Source organism: Narcine bancroftii, chromosome 1, assembly GCF_036971445.1.
Source record: "Narcine bancroftii isolate sNarBan1 chromosome 1, sNarBan1.hap1, whole genome shotgun sequence".
NCBI classification, from domain to species: domain Eukaryota; kingdom Metazoa; phylum Chordata; class Chondrichthyes; order Torpediniformes; family Narcinidae; genus Narcine; species Narcine bancroftii.
In genome coordinates this window covers 449,800,551-449,814,992 of record NC_091469.1, presented here as the reverse complement: position 1 = coordinate 449,814,992, position 14,442 = coordinate 449,800,551, and the positions used below count along the sequence as shown (strand labels likewise).

General features: G+C 40.2%; 1 protein-coding gene across 6 annotated transcripts in view; it reads right to left on the bottom strand.

Annotated features, from left to right (window-relative positions):
* Positions 1–14,442, bottom strand: part of mastl (microtubule associated serine/threonine kinase-like) — a 98,305-nt gene that overhangs the window by 24,129 nt on the left and 59,734 nt on the right. The gene's annotated exons all lie outside the window — the stretch shown is intronic.

Below are 14,442 nucleotides of genomic sequence, written 5' to 3'. Positions count from 1 at the left end.
GTTAAAAGTTAAGGGGCAGAGGTTTAGAGGTAACATGAGGGGGAACTTCTTTACTCAGAGAGTGGTAGCGGTGTGGAATGAGCTTCTGGGAGAAATAGTGGCGGCAGAGTCAATTTTATTATTTAAGAAAAAGCTGTACAGGTATATGGATGAGAAGATGGAGGGTTATGGTCATTGTGCAGGTGGGACTAGAGAGGAGTGTTTGGTTCGGTGTGGACCAGAAGGGCCTAATGGCCTGTTTCCGTGCTGTAATTGTTATGTTATATAGCACGACAACAGGCTCTTCCAGCTCACTAGCCCGTGTCCCGCTAGTGGAACCCCGTAAAACATTTGGAACACGTGGAGAAACCCATGCAGACACGGGGAGAACGTATAAACTCCTTACAATGTCAAATTCAAACCTGGGTCACTGACGCTGTATTGGCAGTGTGTTAACCACTACACTAACTGTGCCACCCAACTCAAGCAACTCAGTCCTAGCAACACTGAAGTGAACCTTCACTGCAACTCATCAGCGAACCGATCTTCCAGTCTGTGTCCAGTTTCTCCAATATAGAGAAGGCCCACAACAGGAGCACCAGATGCAGTAAAACATCCCCACAGATTCACAAGTGTTATTTCACTTGGAAGGACTGTTTAAAGCTCAAAATGGTGGAGAGGGAGGAGGTGTGGGCACAAGTGTGGCACTTCCTGCAGTCTCGGGGAAGGTGGCAAAGGGGCAATTAGTGGGTAGGGATGAGTGAATGAGAGAGTCATTGAGGGAGTTGTCCCTACAGAAGGAGGGGAAATGTGTCTGGTTGTGGGATCATGTTATAGGTGACTGAAATTGTGGAGAATTATGTGTTGGATGCGGAAGGTGGTGGGTGGGTTCCTCGATGAGGACAAGTGGAATGGTTTTCTTGTTTTGTCTAGGGGCAGATAGGACAAGGGCAGCCGTATAGAATGGAGGAGATATGGGCAAGGTCTGAGTTGATAATGGTAGCAGGGAAGCCACTTTTTTTGAAGGAGGTGGTCATCTCAGATGATCTGAAATTGAAGACCTTATCTTGGGAAAATATTCGATGGAGACTAAGTAATTGAGAGAAAGGAAGAGAACCCTTACAGGAGATTGAGTGTGAAGAAGAGATAGCTGTGGGAGTTGGTAGGTTTGCAGAAAATGTTAGACAAAGTTTATCTCCCAAGATGGAGACAGAGAGATCAAGAAAGAGAAGATCGTCACCAGAGATGGACCAAGTGAATTTGAGGTCGGAGTGAAAGTAAGCAGCAAAGTGGAAAAAGTTGTCAAGCTCATCAAGGGTACATGAGGCAGCAATAATGTAGTCATCAATATAGTGGAGGAAGAGTTGAGGAGCCTTGCCTGTGTAAGCTTACAGCATGGATTGCTGAGACCCATGTGGGTATCAATGGCTTCTCATTTAACTTGGAGAAAGTGGGATGAGTCAAAGGAGAAGTTAATGAGGAGAAGGACAAGTTCTGACAGATGGAGGAAGGTACTGGTGGTGGAAGGGGACTGGTTCAGTCTGTTAAGAAAGAAAAAAAGAGCTTTGAGATCTTCTGCATTGGGGACAGGTGTAGAGAGTGGATGTCCATGGTAAAAATTAAGTAGTCAAGTTCAGGGAATTGGATGTTATTGAAGAGATGGAGGGCATGTGAGGTATCACGGATATAGGTAAGAAGGGACTGGACTGTGGGAAGAATTGGAGTCGAGGTAACAAGTTACCAGTTTGATGGGGCAGGAACATGTGGAAACAGTGGGTCTATCTGGATAATTGGGTTTGTGTATCTTGGGTAGGAGGTAGAACTACGTGAAACACGACAGGCTGCAGACACCATGATTGTAGTAAACACTCGGAAATGCTGGAGGAATTCAGCAAGTCTTTTCAGCATCTAAAGGAGACAAAAATGTATTGATGTCATTTGGAGCGAGCCCTCTTCAAAGAAAAAACAGAAAAGGCAGAAGCAGGATAAATCAGAAAGTCTCAGAATTCAAACAAAGGGGAGGAATCCAGACCAACAAAAGGTGTTAATTGAATGCGATAAGGGACTAGGAAGAATTTATCAAGTCTATGCAAAAGAAGACAGGGAATGGGGAGACGACAGGGGAATGGGGTGTTTTTTTTTTAAATGAAAGCCAGAGAAGTCCATATTAATGCCATCCAATTGGAGGATGTCCAGTCAAGTGTTCTTCTCCAATTTACAAATGGTTTCAGTCTGGCAATACATGAGACATGTGGGCTAGGGAATGAGATGGAGAATTGAAATGGGTGGCCACTGGGAGATCCACGCTATTCAGTGGACAGAGCTGAGGTGCTCATAGGAACATAGGAAGTAGGAACAGGAGTAGGCCAAAAATGGCCCATTGAGCCTGCTCCGCCATTCAATACGAACATGGCTGATCTAATTTATGAGATCACCCTAATGTGCTCAACAAATCAATCTCCCAGTCTGTGTCCAGTCTCTCCGATGTGGAGGAGAGACCACAGCAGGAGCACCGGATGCAATAGATGATCCCTGCAGGGAGGAGTGGACAAGGGAGTCACAGAGGAAGTGGTCTCTGCAGAAGGCAGAGAAGAGAGGGGAATATGTGTCTAAAGGTGGGATCACGAAGGAGACAGCAGAAATGGTGGTGGATGAGGAGACTGGTGGGGTGATAGGTGAGAGAGGATTCCTGACTTTGTTGCGCGTGTGGGCAGAGGGGCCCAGGGCAGAGGTATGGGTAATGGAGTATATGCGGGTGAGTACCAAATTGATGGTGGTTGAGGGAAAACCACATTTTTTGAAGAAGGAGGACATCTCTGATGATCTGGCATGGAACTCGACATTATGGGTGCAGATGCAATGAAGAGAGAGGAATTGAGAGAATGGAATGGAACCCTTACAGGGGACAGAGTGGGGTGTAGTCGAAGTAGCTGTGGGCTTTAGTTGATTTATAGATGTCTGTCGATTGTTTGTTTCCTGAGATGGAGACAGAGAGATCAAAGAAAGGAAGAGTGTTGGCAGAGAACTGGGCAGTGCAGGGATGAAAAACCCTGGTTGGAAGCTAGGGGAGGGAGATGATCAGGTGATAAGGTTAGAGATGGTACGTGAGATTATGTTCTTTGGTGGGGTCCTGTTAAAGAGATTAGGTAGGAGGAGGTTTCTGAGAGCTGTTATCTGGCCTCGGCAAGGTAGAGGTCAGGGCACCAGACCACTACAGCACCACACTTGTCGGCAGGTTTGATCATGAAGTTGGGATTCTTGCGGAGAGAGTGGAGGACAAAGCGTTCAGAGGCAGTGAGATTAGAATAGAGAGGAGTGTTGAAGTTAAGACAGTAAAGGTCTCAATGGCAATTGGAAATGTAAAGATGAAGAGCAGGCTGCTTTCCAGAATGAGGTGGGCAAGTGGGCACTGTCGTCTCTCACGACCCACTTCCCCTCCCCGCCCGATTCGCGATGGCGTCTCTCACGACCCCCCTCCCCCGCCTGATTCGCGATGTCGTCTCTCACGACACCCCCTTGCCACGCTGCCACTCGCCCGGATGCCCGAGTCGCGCTGCCGTCTACCACGCCCGCTCTCCTGCAGAAATTTAAAAAAAATTTTTACTCTAGAGTATAATGCTATTCCCTATTTTTGAGAGGAATTTTTTTTCGCATTATACTCGAATATTTACAGTAGACAAGTTTTGATTGAGCTCTCTGAAGAGTATCTAAAAGGCGGTTAAAATTTTAAAATTAAGAATTTTTCACTAAAAAATGGACAAAAGTACTAAAAAAACCAAGGCAACCGAGAACTAAAAATGAAGAAGTTTCTACTCAGCCAGGAACTTTGAACAAAAGCCCAAAAGGGTGCGGCACAAGAATGGCCTCAGGACTGCCGGACCCTGGCAGAGCTAGGAGTAGGGACAAGAACTAAATATTATCCTAGAGAAAATGGAAAACTTGAGCAACCAATTTGTTGGCGTTGAAAATGTAATGACAGACGTGACTGAAAGGATGACAGAAATTAAAGAAATTGTTAGACTTAATGGAAATGACCCAGGCAGAAATTGACTTAGTAAAAACACAAGATAAGCTAAAAGCTTTGGAGAAAGATGTAAAGCAATGGGAGTCAGACAGACAAGTTCTACTGGACAAGATTGACCACATGGAGAAATTTAGCAGACAAAATAATGTCCGAGTTATTGGACTGAAAGAAGGAATCGCGGGAAGAGATCCAGTGAACTATTTTGAAACATGCATCCTGCGAGAGCTGGAAGTTCAAAGAAAAACTAGATATTGAAAGGGCTCACCGATCCCTTGGACCCAAGAGAGCCGGCAATCAGCGACCACAACCAATACTGATAAGACTTTTGAGTTACCAGGGACAGGGGACAATTCTGGAAGCAGCATATGAATACTCAAAGCAAAACATGCTCCAAGCTTACACAGGCAAGAACCCCCCCACCCAACTCTATCTCCGGTACATCGACGACTACATCAGGGTGGCCTCATGCAGCCGCAGTGAGTTCATCAATTTCATGGCCAGTTTCCACCTGGACCTCACTCTCCCTTTTCTGGATCTCTCTGTCTCCATCTCAGGAGACCGACTCTCCACTGTGGTCACATGCACCCACACCTCCACCCTCACCACAGTCCAAGGTCCCAAACAAACCTTTCAGGTGAAACAACACTTCACTTGTACCTCCAAAGAACTCATTTACTGCATCCGGTGCTCCCTCTGTGGCCTTCTCTACATCGGAGAGATTGGTCGCAAATTAGGAGATTGCTTCACCCAGCACCTCCTCTCCGTTCACAACAAAAGCGACCTCCCCATAGTCAACCATTTTAATTCTGAGTCACACTCTCAAGCTCACACGTCTGTCCATGGCCTTTCACACAACCCCACCTGACCCTTGAGTAGATTGAGCAGTCAGGGGTGTCCTCTGTCCCTAGCACTTTTTATCTTAACTATTGAACCACAAGCAGAAATTATAAGGAGAGATCCAGATATTAAGGGCTTCAAAGTTGGAAAGGAAGAACATAAAATTAGTTTATTTGCTGATGACATGCTGTTATACCTGTCTGACCCAGCTGAATCCTTGATAAAATTAACAGAGAACATTAGAAAGATATGGAAGAATATCAGTTTATAAAATAAATATAGACAAAAGTGAGATAATGCCAATGAAAAATTTTGTGATGAAAGATATCAAAAAGATAGTAGATTTAACTGATAGATGGAATCAAAAAAATAAGGAATAATGACAGATAATAATTTACAAAACTTGTACACATTTAATTACACTCCTCTTTCAGAAAAAAAAGATTTACAGATATGGAAAGACCTGATGATTGTATTAAAATTAATGTGATTCCAAATTACAGATAATTATTGCCTATTTATTGGACGACCTAAAATTTCTTTAAATTATTGAATAATTACATAAGGCAATTCCTATGGAATAACAAAGTGCCAAGAATTTCAATGGAAAAGCCACATGAGATTATAAACAGGGAGGACTTAGATTTCATGACTTTAAGAAATACTATTTATCAGCAAAAACAAGATATTAATCTTTTTTTGAAGATGACAGTCTCCTTTCTTGGATCCCAATGGGATTGAATTCAACGAGAAAGGATTTTATTTATAAATGGAATGCCAAGTTAATAACAAAAAAGACGGTTAACCCTATATAAATACAATTGATTAGAATATGGCAAAAAATAAATAAGTGTATTGGGAAAAAAAAGCAGGTATATCTTTAAGAACATCATTATGTAAAAATGTATTGCTGGCTATGAGTCTGGGTAACAAACAAATAAGATATGTTGATGATTGTTATGTGGAGGGATCTCTCATGTCTTTTGAACAATTAAGAAATAAATACAGAGTAGCTAATGGGTCTCTCTTTTCTTTACTCCAGCTAAGATCATTGCTAAAAGAAAAATGGGGTGAAGTTTGGCCCCACCTGAAATTAGCGAAATTGAACGAATGATTTGGCTGGGGAATACAACTAAATTTAGAAATAAGATGTACTATGCTTTCCAAAATGAAAGTGCAAAACCAGGTTTACAGAGATTGAGAGAGATGGGAGTCAGATCTAGGTGTTGCAATAATGGAAAGATGTTGGTCTGATTGGTGTTTGGATAGCATGACATCAATTAAAAATGGAAGATGGGGAGTCACGTGATGGAGTAGTGGCCGGTCAGGGAACTCCAGCCCTCTCCAGAAAAGTTAAAAAAAGATAGAGAAAAAACAAAGGCACAAACTTAAAAACCAAAACAAAGTGAAAGTAAAAGTGTGAAGACAATGGCAGCGAAGAAAGAAAAACCAAAAACCGGAAGAAAAGAAGGAAAGACGTTGGAAGAAGAAGGTGAAGGCCTTACCTGTCCGAAGAGGCCCGCCGCGGAGAGAGAAGCCCGCTTCCACAGGTCAGTGGAGGTCCCGGGCTCGGGACTACAAAAATGGCTCGCAGAGCCGAGTAAAAGTGCGCAACCGCGCATGAAAAAAAACACACTGACGGGAGGGGGGAACAGCTGCGGAGTCGATCTCCACAGCTGAGAGAGACACCTGCAGCACAGCAACAGGTGCAGAACACAGACAATAACGACAACAAGAAAGAAGAGGGTAAAAAGAAAATAAGGAAACAACAGATGGTCAATCCAGAGGAAGAAGAAGAAGAAGAACAGAAAGAAGTGGAAGAAGAAGAGAAAGGCAAGACAATGGATGTATCTTTTTTTAAAGAATATATGGAATCAGTGAAAGAATGGCAATTACAAGAATTTGATGAGATAAAAAGAAGAATTAAGAACGCAGAAGAAAGAATGAATAAAATGGAAGTGGCCATATCAGAATTGGCAAAAAGAGTGGAAAATATGGAAAAACGAGAAACATTTGTAGATATGGAAGTAAAAGACTTAAAAGAGAAATTAGAAGAATCTAATAAAAAAGCTAAAGAAGCACAGGAGCTGTTAGCTCAGAAGATAGATATGATAGAAAACTATAATAGAAGAAATAATATAAAGATAGTGGGCCTTAAGGAAGATGAAGAAGGCAAGAATATGAGATTGGATCCCCAGGGTCCTGGGAAGACCAGAATTACAGGAAGAAATGGAAATAGAGAGGGCACATAGAACTTTAGCCCCAAAACCACAACCGCAGCAAAAACCAAGATCCATTTTAGTAAAATTCTTAAGATATACAACAAGAGAAAATATATTGGAGAAAGCAATGAAGAAAGTAAGAGAGGACAAAAAGCCACTGGAATATAAAGGTCAAAATTTTTTTTTCTATCCAGACATAAGTTTTGAACTCCTGAAGAAGAGGAAGGAGTTCAATACAGTGAAAACGATCTTATGGAAAAAACGATATAAATTTATGTTAAGGTACCCAGCAGTACTTAAAATAATTATTCCAGGGCAACAAAACAGACTATTCTCGGATCCAGAGGAAGCAAGGAAATTTGCAGAACTACAAAACAAGCAGAGAGATGAAGACATGTAATAAGAGTAAAAATGACCACGATCTATATGTGTGTGTAAAGGGGTATATGTGTGTGTGTATATGTATATATATATATATATATATATATATAGTGTGCATACATGAATGTATCCATATTTAGAGGAAAATATATAGAGTATAGACAAGAATTAATAAGGGAAGGAAATGGAATAGAGGGAATAAGGAGGGAATTAAAAGAGTGACCTTTGTTACATATGAAAATTGAAATCTTTTCTGGGGGGGGCTGGGTGGGGAGGAGTTACAGTCACTGCAAAATGACCGTAATTCGCAAATCCAAATGGAGAGGGGAGATGTGGTTGTCCGACAAGGGATAAAGGACAACTCAGGAGGGGGAGGGGAGATTGGGGTTAAAGAAGTTTTAAATAGGAGAATAGGGAAAATGTTTGATGTTTTAGAAATGTTGTCTTATAAAGTGTTCAAAACAAGAAAGCAGAAATGGATAAGAAGGAAAGGTAATGATGGAGAAACGGAAAGGGAAGATAAACAAAGTATAAAATGGCTACGCTCAACTATATGACTTTAAATATTAACGGAATACACAACCAAATTAAAAGGAAGAAACTGCTAAATTTACTGAAAAAAGAAAAAATTGATATAGCATTTGTGCAAGAAACACATTTAACTGAATTGGAGCACAAGAAATTAAAGAGAGATTGGGTAGGACACGTAACAGCAGCGTCGTATAATTCAAAAGCAAGAGGGGTAGCTATATTAATTAGTAAAAATGTGCCAATTAAAATAGAAGAGGAAATAATAGATCCAGCAGGGAGATATGTAATGATAAAATGTCAGATATATTCGGAGTTTTGGAATCTACTCAACGAAGAAGATCAAAAGTTTATGAGAGATTTTTTTGAAGATAGCAGATACGCAAGGGAACATATTAATAGGAGAGGATTTCAACCTGAATTTAGATTCAAATATGGACAAAACGGGGAAAAAAATTAACAGAAAGAACAAAGTAACCAAATTTATAATTAAATCAATGCAAGAAATGCAACTTTTGGATATATGGAGGAAACAACACCCAAAGGAAAAGGAATATTCATATTACTCGGCTAGACATAAAACATACTCAAGAATAGACCTATTTTTGTTATCAGCTCGTATGCAAGATAGAGTAAGAAAAACAGAATATAAAGCTAGAATATTATCGGACCATTCACCCTTAATATTGACAGTAAAGTTAGAGGACATCCCTCCAAGAATGTATAGATGGAGATTAAACTCCATGTTACTCAAAAGGCAGGATTTTAGAGAATTAATTGAAAGACAAATTAAAATGTATTTTGAAATAAACACGGAATCAGTGAAAGATAAGTTTATACTATGGGATGCAATGAAAGCGTTCATTAGAGGGCAAATAATAAGTTATGTAACCAAGATGAAGAAGGACTATAATCAGGAAACAGAGCAGTTGGAAAGGGAAATAGTAAATATAGAAAAAGAATTAGCAATGAAGGAAGATACAACTAAAAGAAGAGAATTGGCAGATAAAAAAATAAAATATGAAACACTACAAACATACAAGGTGGAGAAGAATATAATGAAGACAAAACAGAAATATTATGAACTAGGTGAAAAAACGCACAAAATCCTAGCATGGCAGCTTAAGACAGAACAAGCTAAGAAAATGGTATTGGCATCAAGGAAAAAAGACAAACAAATCACATATAATCCAAAGGAGATCAAGGAAAACTTTAGAGAATTCTATGAACCATTATACCAAACTGAAAACGAAGGGAAAGAAGGGAAAATAGATGAATTTCTAACTAAAATTGAACTTCCAAAACTACAAATAGAGGAACAAAATAAATTAACAGAACCATGTGGAATAGTAGAAATACAAGAGATAATAAAAAAAATTACCAAATAATAAGACACCAGGAGAGGATGGATTCCCAATAGAATTCTATAAAACATTTAAAGATTTATTAATTCCTCCCCTCCTGGAAGTAATCAACCAGATTGATAAAACACAAAGCTTACCAGATTCATGTAAAACAGCAATAATTACAGTAATACTAAAGCAAGGGAAAGATCCACTCGCACCAGCGTCATATAGTCCAATATCTTTACTTAACACAGATTATAAGATAATAGCTAAACTATTAGCAAACATCTTAGCAGAGTATGTACCGAAAATGGTAAATCTAGACCAAACTGGATTTATTAAAAAAAGACGCACAACAGACAATATTTGTAAATTTATTAACTTAATTCATGCAGTAGAAGGGAGTAAAGCGCCAACAGTAGCAGTTGCTTTAGACGCAGAGAAGGCCTTTGACAGAGTAGAATGGAATTATTTATTCAAAGTATTGCAAAAATTCAGTTTACCGGAGAAGTATATTAATTGGATTAAAGCATTATATAAGGGACCATTGGCGAAAGTGACAGTAAATGGATATGTATCAAAGCAATAACTTAAGCAGGTCAACACGGCAGGGATGCCCACTATCACCTTTATTGTTCGCGTTAGCTATAGAACCACTAGCAGAATTGATAAGAACAGAAAATAATATAAAAGGGATAAAAATAAAAGACAAGGAATATAAAATCAGTTTATTTGCAGATGATGTTATAGTATATTTAACAGAACCAGAACTATCAATAAAAGAATTATATAAGAAATTGAAGGAATATGGAGAAGTGTCGGGTTACAAGATTAACGTAAATAAAAGTGAAGCAATGCCTATGAATAATGCGGATTTCTCAAAATTTAAGAAGGAATCACCATTCAGATGGCAAGTGCAAGCAATAAGATACCTAGGTATACAAATAAATAAAAACCTCGGCCAACTATATAAACTCAATTATTGTCCACTAATGAAAAAATTACAGGACGATTTGGAGCATTGGAAAGATTTACCACTAACACTAATAGGAAGGATAAACTGTATTAAAATGAACATTTTTCCAAGGATATTATACCTATTTCAGGCATTGCCAATACACCTTAGTAAATAAATTTTTTTGTATTTATATAAATAATATATATATCAACATTTTTTAAAGAATAAATATTTTTAAAAAGAAATGCCAAGGATGAAAGATACTTGACAATTATATACAGACCGCTAAACAATAGCTGGGATATGGACAACAAATTACAACAGCAAATGGAAAAGGTGTGTCAAAAGGGCAATGTTATAGGAATTTTAAGATGCAAGTAGATTGGGAAAACCAGTTTGGGACTAGATCTTAAGAAAAAGAATTTCAGAACCCAAGGGTACAACCCATGCCTACAAGATGGCTTTTTAGTGCAGCTTGTTGATGAGCTCACTAGGGGATCAGCTGTACTGGATTCAGTGTTGTGTAATGTGCCAGAGGCATTGAGAGAGTGGAGAGTAAAGGAACCATTACAATATGATTGCGTTCAATTTGAGATTTAACATGAGAAACTAAATCCAGAAGTGTTAATATTTCAGTGGAGTAAAGACAATTACCATGGCATGATAGAGGAACTGGCAAAAGTGGATTGGAAGGGATTACCAGTAGGGAAATTGGAAATATTAGTGGAAAGATAGACGATTGGGAAGATTTTAAAAACTTATGGATGGTATCTAAAAACTCAAAGGAGGTAAAAGATGATGTATGAAAGTCTTCTTGTTTGGCTTGGCTTCGCGGAGGAAGATTAATGGAGGGGTAATGTCCACGTTCAGGTCGGTGGCTGTCAGCCTTTTCTAGCATGATTCTGATGTTCAGCATGCAAGCTTGAGTTTGTGAGCATCCTTTGAGGGGGAGGACGTGGAGGGGGAGGACGTGGACATGTCCTTGGGGCTGCGCAAAGGAGCTTTTAGGTGGAGGGCAGTGTGCGCAGTACTGGCCCCACCCTTTACACCCATGGTTCGTGTGCCATGGCCAAGCAAGCTGGGACGTGGCAGCGAGGTCCTTGAGTCGTAGGTTTTATAATCGGAGTGGCCTTCTCCTATGCAGGTTTCTTACCCAGGCTGGAGGGGCCTGCCTCCCCTCCTAGGTCAGACCATACCTGGTCGCAATCCAACCTGTTGGCCTCCGCCTGCCATTTCCTATATTTATATGTTAGGAATATGTTAGGAGGCCCGGGTCCGGGCAGAAAGAAGGAGGCGACGGCCCCGGTCCGGGCACAGGGAAGGCAGAAGCAGCCCCAGTCCGAGCAGAGGGTAGGAAGCGGCAGCCCCAGCCCCAGTCTCAGCAGAAGGTAGGCGGCGGCAGCCCCCATGTATGAAAGTAGGCAAGCAAATATCAAAGAGGATACAAAATGATTATTCAAGTATACAAAGTGTATGAGGTGAGAGTAGATATAGAACCACTAGAAAATGTACCTGGAGAAATAATAATGAGGGACAAAGAGATGGCAGAGGAACTAAATGAGTATTTTGCAACAGTCTTCATTATGGAAGACATTAGCAGTGTGCCAGATTACAAAAAGTATCATGGATGAGAAGTGAGTGTAGTTACTATTTCAAGGGAGAAGGTGCTCAGAAAGCTAAATGGTCTAAGGGGATTAGTATCCCGGACCAGCAAGATTGCACCCTCAAATTTTGAAAAAAGTAGCTATAGAAATTGTGGAGGCATTGGTAATGATATTTCGAGAATCAATACATTCTGGTGTGGGAACAGAAGAAGGGAGCTGAAAGGAAACTAAAGACCGGTTAGTCTGACGTCAGTGGTTGGAACGATGTTGGAGATTATTATCAAGGATGAGTTTCAGAGTACTTGGAGGCACATGACGAAATAAGTCTAAAAGCCAGTATGGTTTCCTTTAGGTTAAATCTTGCTTGACAAACCTCTTTGAAGAAGTGACAAGCAGGATATACAAAGGAGATGTTGCATATTTGGATTTTCAGAAGCTTTGACAGGGTGCTGCACATGAGGTTGCTTCACAAGAGTTCATGGTAAAACTGGAAACATACTAGCATGGGTACACCATTGGATAATGGAAGAAAGCAGAGTCGGAATACAGGGATCATATTCTGGTTGGCTGCCAGTTGCTTGTGGTGTTCCAGAGGTGTTAAGTGTTGGGGCCACTTATTTTTATGTAGTATATTAATGATTTGGATTATGGAATGAATGACTTTGTGCCAAGTTTGCAGATGATATGAAGGTAGGTAGAGAAGTGTTGAAGAAACAGGGAGGGTGCAAGAGAACTTAAGACAGATTAGGAGAATGCGCAAAGAAGTTACAAATTAAATGCAATAATTGGAAAGTCTACGGTGATGCACTTTGGTTGAAAAAAAAAAATGGGCAAACTGCTTTATAAATAGGGAGAATATTAAAAATCCCCAGATGCCAATGGACCTGGGAATCCTCATGCAAGATACCCTGAAGGGAAACTTGCACATTGGTGAAGAAGGCAAATGCTATGTTGGCATTCATTTCTGGAGGGATAGAGAACAAGAGCAGGGATGTGATGTTGAGGTTTTACAAGGCACTGGTGAGATCTAACTTGGAGTATTGTAAGCAGTTTTGGGCTCATCATTCAAGAAGGGATGTGCTGATGCTGGAGAGGGTTCTGTGGAAGTTCACAAAGACAATTCTGGGAATGAAAGGATTATCATATGAGGAGCACTTGAAAATTCTTGGCCTGTATTCATTGGAATTTAGGAGAATGAAGGGGTATCTCATTGAAATATTTTGAATGTTGAAAAGCATGGATAGAACAGATGTTGAAAGGTCATTTCCCATGGTGGGAGAGTCTAGGACAAGAAGCCACAACTTAAGAATTGAAGGGCATCCTATTTAGAACAGAGATGCAAAGGAATTTCACAAGCCAAAGGGTGGAACATCTGTGGAATTTCCTCCACAGGCAGTTGTGGAGGCCAAGTTATTTGGTATATTTAAGGAAGAGATTGATAGGTTCTAGATTAACCAGGTCATCAAAGGTTATGGGAAGAAGGCCAGGCAATGGGGTTGAATGGGAAAATGGATCAGCTCATGATTAAATGGTGGTGTAGACTTAATAGGCTGAATTACCTATTTCTGCTCTGGTCATAGTTTTATGATGTTATCTGGCCTTTTGAGCCTTCTTTTCATGGACAGCTCTACCAACATCCCTTTTCCCCCCTCCCAAAACCGTCAATTTTCCTACTATGCAAAAGTCCATGTTATTGAGTCTGAAATTCAATGAGCTAGCTTCTACTCCTTCCTTGAGCAGAGAATCTACAGATTCAGTTCTCTGAGAAAAGCAGCTCCTCCTCATCTGTCATCTGTCTTAAATCTACTCCTCCAAAACTTGATGTTGTGTCCCCCTACTTCTCTCCTCAGCTTCCAGTGGAAACAACTTTCTTGTCTCTATTTTATATATCCCTTTCATATCATACATTTCTATAAGATCTTCTCTAACAAAGCAGCTCAATCTTTCCTTATAGGCCAAGATGCTCATGTGTGGAATAAACCTGATAAACTCTCCTCTGCTATGCCTAAAAAGCCACTTTTCAAGAAAGTCGACCGGAACTGCACGCAGTACTCTTGATGCGGCCTCAGCAGTACACTGTACAGTTAAAATAGAATTTCTCTGCTCTTATTTTTAATCCCTTTGGCAATGAAGCCCAACATTACATTTGCCTTTTTAATTATGTGTTCTACCTAGAAACCAACCTTTTTGTGATTAGAATACAAGAATTCCTATCCCTCTACACAATAGCATACTGCAATGTTTTACCATTTAAATCAATCTGTCAGACCCTTTCTCACTCACTTATCCTTTCTATCGCGCTGATTCTCTACCCCATTTGCTTTTCCATTCAATTTCATGTCACCAGCAAACTTAGATATGCTATACTCAGTCCCCTCTTACAAACTGTAGATGCAGAGTGAAAAGTTGCAGGCCCAACAATGACCCCTGCTGCACTTCACTCACCCCACTGATTAGCAACCAGTGAAACATCAAATAAACCCCCTTTTATCCCAACTCTCTGCATTCTATTGGTTTATCAAACCTCTGTCCATGCTAATAGATTAAACATTACCCCCAATTC